The sequence below is a fragment of the Polyergus mexicanus genome, unplaced genomic scaffold (assembly GCF_030449975.1).
Source record: "Polyergus mexicanus isolate NDT 795.1 unplaced genomic scaffold, iyPolMexi1.0 SCAF_34, whole genome shotgun sequence".
NCBI classification, from domain to species: Eukaryota; Metazoa; Arthropoda; class Insecta; order Hymenoptera; family Formicidae; genus Polyergus; species Polyergus mexicanus.
In genome coordinates this window covers 180,001-185,000 of record NW_027223354.1, presented here as the reverse complement: position 1 = coordinate 185,000, position 5,000 = coordinate 180,001, and the positions used below count along the sequence as shown (strand labels likewise).

At 54.1% G+C, this 5,000-nt stretch overlaps 2 non-coding genes and 1 pseudogene across 2 annotated transcripts; all 3 read right to left on the bottom strand.

Moving 5' to 3' along the window:
* Positions 1-47, bottom strand: part of LOC138943722 (large subunit ribosomal RNA) — a 7,585-nt pseudogene extending 7,538 nt beyond the window's left edge.
* Positions 48-979: 932 nt separating this feature from the next.
* LOC138943705 (5.8S ribosomal RNA) lies at positions 980-1,134 on the bottom strand. The gene has a single exon (XR_011448531.1). It is a non-coding gene; the product is annotated as a 5.8S ribosomal RNA (ribosomal RNA).
* Positions 1,135-1,992: 858 nt separating this feature from the next.
* On the bottom strand, positions 1,993-3,913 carry LOC138943716 (small subunit ribosomal RNA). The gene has a single exon (XR_011448542.1). It is a non-coding gene; the product is annotated as a small subunit ribosomal RNA (ribosomal RNA).
* Positions 3,914-5,000: the final 1,087 nt, after the last annotated feature.

Genomic DNA, 5,000 nt, shown 5'->3' with positions numbered 1-5,000 from the left:
AATAATATGCTTAAATTCAGCGGGTAATCTCGCCTGCTCTGAGGTCGTCAAAGAGTTTAGTTTTCGATAACCGTGGCCGCGCCGCCTCCTCCGCCGGCTCTTTTCTCACTTAGAGAGCGAGCGTCGGGAGAGCGGCAGCGCCGGCACAGCGGCTTCGCATTGTACTCGGAGGAGTGGCGAGGAGACGTGTTGTTTGTGACAACGATTCTTCCACGCGCGGCTCGCAGCCGCTAATAGGAGGAAATGTAAGCCGATCGAATCTCGTTCGAGTTGTCTGCTTGCAAACAACGAATAAGATCGGCGCGGATCGCGTCATCTTCGATCGCCGGGGACGCGAGATACATTGCGAGCGAGTGTGCGCGTACACGTACATCTCTATCACCCACATCCTTCAAATTTTCTCTCCGCATATCGTGTGTTATGCACGGATATGGGATACGACGGGGCGAATCGGATTCGACGAGTACACGACGACGCGTGCCGGTCCCCTATATTCGTTTTCGAGAATTTCGTGGACTCGGACAAGCGGTCGGCTCGCGATTCACCCGCGTTAAGGAGGGCTCTCTCGCTCTTTTCTCTCCGCGTACCGCCGGGCGACGACGCGCCGCGGTTCTCTCCTACCGTTTGCGCGGAAGGTGGCGCGCACCAAGACTCGCGCGTAAGAGGCGCGAGCGCGCGCTGGCGCACCGGGAGACCGCGAGAGGGATAACGCAACGTGTGTGCGCGTGTCTTCTACTCCCTCTCTCCTTCGACAGTTTCCGGGCGCGCGCGCGCAGGCTCCCTATCTTTACTTACTGCGTGTGTGCGTACGCTGCTCTCACTCTTCCTTTTCCTCGGTGTTATTTCAGACGACGCCAAGGGGCCGCCTCTCGGGACGGCTCGTCTCGGGCGAACGTCCAACTATCGCTCGTACACCGTTTGCGCGAACGGGCACGGTGGCCCGGCGCGCAAAGGCGCAAGCAGTTTCGAGGTACTAAAACGACCCTCAGCCAGGCGTGGTCCGGGAATTGTATCCGTGGACCGCAATGTGCGTTCGAAATGTCGATGTTCATGTGTCCTGCAGTTCACAAGTTGACGCGCAATTAGCTGCGTTCTTCATCGACCCACGAGCCAAGTGATCCACCGTTCAGGGTAATCGTTTTGCAATTCTTGCGTTCAACGAACGCTTCGTTCATCCATCTTAGTCTCCTCTCCGAAGAGAGAGAGATAAAATCGTTGGCCCTTCGATCAGCCTGGCCGCGCGCGTCCGAGCACGCGCGCGGACCGCCGCCACCGCTGGGGAGGCTACGGCACAAAAGTTGTTTCGCGATCGGAGCGTCTCTTCCCCGTATATATAATATAATAATATATAACATTTGGAAGAGCCGGGGCGGAATGTTCTTTGAAGAAACCGTCGGACTTGATCGGGTGTGATCCGTCCTCTCGCCCGTTCGTCCGATAGCCGCGCGCTCGCGTACAAACACGCTGACCGCTGCCCCGGTGCGGGGAGGGGCGCGTTCACGAGCGTTGCGGACGCACGGACGGGCGTAGGTTACCACCGGTACGCGCTTAACGCCGGATCGTAACTCTGCGCTTGGCAAGAGCGCGATCGGGAAAGCGTCTTCTGCTCCGAATCGCATTCATGTAATTTCGCAATTTGCGCAACGAGCCTCAACGGGTCGCGCGCGACGCGACGCGACGCGACGCGACGCCGGTTGCGGCTACGAAGCTTAAGGAGAGAGTCTCGGATAATCCTCTCCTCCTCCATCCCGCTCGCACGACGCCGACCGCACCGAAAAAGGCCGACGGCGCTCTGCTGCTGGCTTCCCTTTCTCTCTCGGGTCGTCGCAGAGGCGCGCGGCGTTCGACGCGCGTCGTCGTATTAGTACATGCGGGATATAATCCGTCAATTCCATTTTACTTTCGTATCTGTTTTCTTTGTCCATTCAGTCGCCGACTGCTGCGAGCGCGCGTCCAAAAGACTCGAGACGCAGAGCAGGACCTCCGGAACGTTAATGATCCTTCCGCAGGTTCACCTACGGAAACCTTGTTACGACTTTTACTTCCTCTAAATGATCAAGTTTGGTCATCTTCCCGGCAACATCGGCAATGCCGAGACATTGCCGCGCACCAGTCCGAAGACCTCACTAAATCATTCAATCGGTAGTAGCGACGGGCGGTGTGTACAAAGGGCAGGGACGTAATCAACGCGAGCTTATGACTCGCGCTTACTGGGAATTCCTCGTTCATGGGGAACAATTGCAAGCCCCAATCCCTAGCACGAAGGAGGTTCAGCGGGTTACCCGGGCCTTTCGGCCAGGGAACACACGCTGATTCCTTCAGTGTAGCGCGCGTGCGGCCCAGAACATCTAAGGGCATCACAGACCTGTTATTGCTCAATCTCGTGCGGCTAGAAGCCGCCTGTCCCTCTAAGAAGATTTGTTTGTACGTTGGTAGTAAAAACCCGCCAGCCGAAGCCGGGGGCCTTCGCGATACCATAAGGTACGCCTATTTAGCAGGCTAGAGTCTCGTTCGTTATCGGAATTAACCAGACAAATCGCTCCACCAACTAAGAACGGCCATGCACCACCACCCACCGAATCAAGAAAGAGCTATCAATCTGTCAATCCTTCCGGTGTCTGGGCCTGGTGAGGTTTCCCGTGTTGAGTCAAATTAAGCCGCAGGCTCCACTCCTGGTGGTGCCCTTCCGTCAATTCCTTTAAGTTTCAGCTTTGCAACCATACTTCCCCCGGAACCCAAAAGCTTTGGTTTCCCGGAAGCTGCCCGCCGAGTCATCGGAGGAACTTCGGCGGATCGCTAGCTGGCATCGTTTATGGTTAGAACTAGGGCGGTATCTGATCGCCTTCGAACCTCTAACTTTCGTTCTTGATTAATGAAAACATTTTTGGCAAATGCTTTCGCTTCTGTCCGTCTTGCGACGATCCAAGAATTTCACCTCTAACGTCGCAATACGAATGCCCCCATCTGTCCCTATTAATCATTACCTCGGGGTTCCGAAAACCAACAAAATAGAACCGAGGTCCTATTCCATTATTCCATGCACGCAGTATTCAGGCGAAGGTAGCCTGCTTTAAGCACTCTAATTTGTTCAAAGTAAACGTACCGGCCCGACTCGACACTCAGTAAAGAGCACCGCGACGGGATATTAGTTGGGCCGCCCCTCGCGAGGCTAAGCCCACCGGTAGGACGTCCCACATCACGCCAGTTAAACACCGCGAGCGGTGAACCGACGGTGTGCGACACAGATTCAACTACGAGCTTTTTAACCGCAACAACTTTAATATACGCTATTGGAGCTGGAATTACCGCGGCTGCTGGCACCAGACTTGCCCTCCAATGGATCCTCGTTAAAGGATTTAAAGTGTACTCATTCCGATTACGGGGCCTCGGATGAGTCCCGTATCGTTATTTTTCGTCACTACCTCCCCGTGCCGGGAGTGGGTAATTTGCGCGCCTGCTGCCTTCCTTGGATGTGGTAGCCGTTTCTCAGGCTCCCTCTCCGGAATCGAACCCTGATTCCCCGTTACCCGTTACAACCATGGTAGGCGCAGAACCTACCATCGACAGTTGATAAGGCAGACATTTGAAAGATGCGTCGCCGGTGCTAGGACCGTGCGATCAGCACAAAGTTATTCAGAGTCACCAAAATAAACGGTGGACGAACGGCGAACCGCCCGCCACCGATTGGTTTTGATCTAATAAAAGCGTCCCTTCCATCACTGGTCGGGACTCTGTTTTGCATGTATTAGCTCTAGAATTACCACAGTTATCCAAGTAAATGTGGGTACAATCTAATGAACCATAACTGATTTAATGAGCCATTCGCGGTTTCACCTTAATTCGGCATGCACTGAGACATGCATGGCTTAATCTTTGAGACAAGCATATGACTACTGGCAGGATCAACCAGGGAGCTTCGTGTTCGGTTACTCGCGTGGAGCGGTAACTCGCGAGCGAGCCCGAAGGCCCGTCGCTATTAAGCTCTTACTTCTCGCGCCGCCGGTCTTTATTAGCCGGTCGGCGACACTCTCTATCTACTTACTTACTTATTACGCAACACACTTTATGCGTGCGTCTCGTCTTCGTGAGAGGAGCGAGGCGGTCCGTGTATATAATAAACCTCCTCCTCTCTTACTTCAAGATCATTCTCCATTTTATATTGTGTATTATAAAAAGATCATACTCATTCTCATTCTCCCAATGTAAACGCGCGATCGCGAGGACCGCGCGATTTACCCTGACGCTAGATCGACGATGCCGATGCTTAGACGTCGAGGATAAATGTGCTATCGTGCTTTTAGCACGCACTTATATTTCGCTACGGCGTACAAAGCGTGCGGGAAGAACGTTGTAATCGTCCTTCCACGCCACTCGTATCCGTGGAGTAAACGTTCGGTAAGCGCGACGATTCCGCTGCTGCGTCCAAGACGAGAGGGAATCGCGCGGCCAACACACTAGATGCGTGCGCGCCACATAAGAGCCATTCGGTCTTGCGACACCGACTCGTGGCAATGCTGTGCTCGTAATAAAAGTGTGTGCATAGAATAAGCGCCGAAGCGCGACACGTCGTACCTCTTATAATACCCAACCGGACGGCCAGGCGGTCGGCGACGACACGGCTTTTTGCTTAGCGAGCGCGAGCTCGAGCTCGTCGAAATTTTGTCGACGAGAGCGTAAATACAATAGTCTCTTCCCTCATAGAGACGTTTTACTCGGACTCTGTCCGATAAAGCACAACACAAATCGCCGTTTGTGTTTTTCTTCTCTCCTCTTAAACAATAATAAATCTCTCCTGTATCGTTCGTTTTAAACGTTCTCGAAAAGACAAGAACGCAAGAATCGTGCGAGCCGCGCGAAGAACGCGCAACCGCCCGTTCGTCCGATTCGGTTCGGTCCGACGCGCCGAGCGCGACGTACCTCTTATAATACCCAACCGAGCGGCCAGGCGGTCGGCGACGCACGGTACTACGCACGGTCGCTTATGAGTGCGAGCGTCGAAA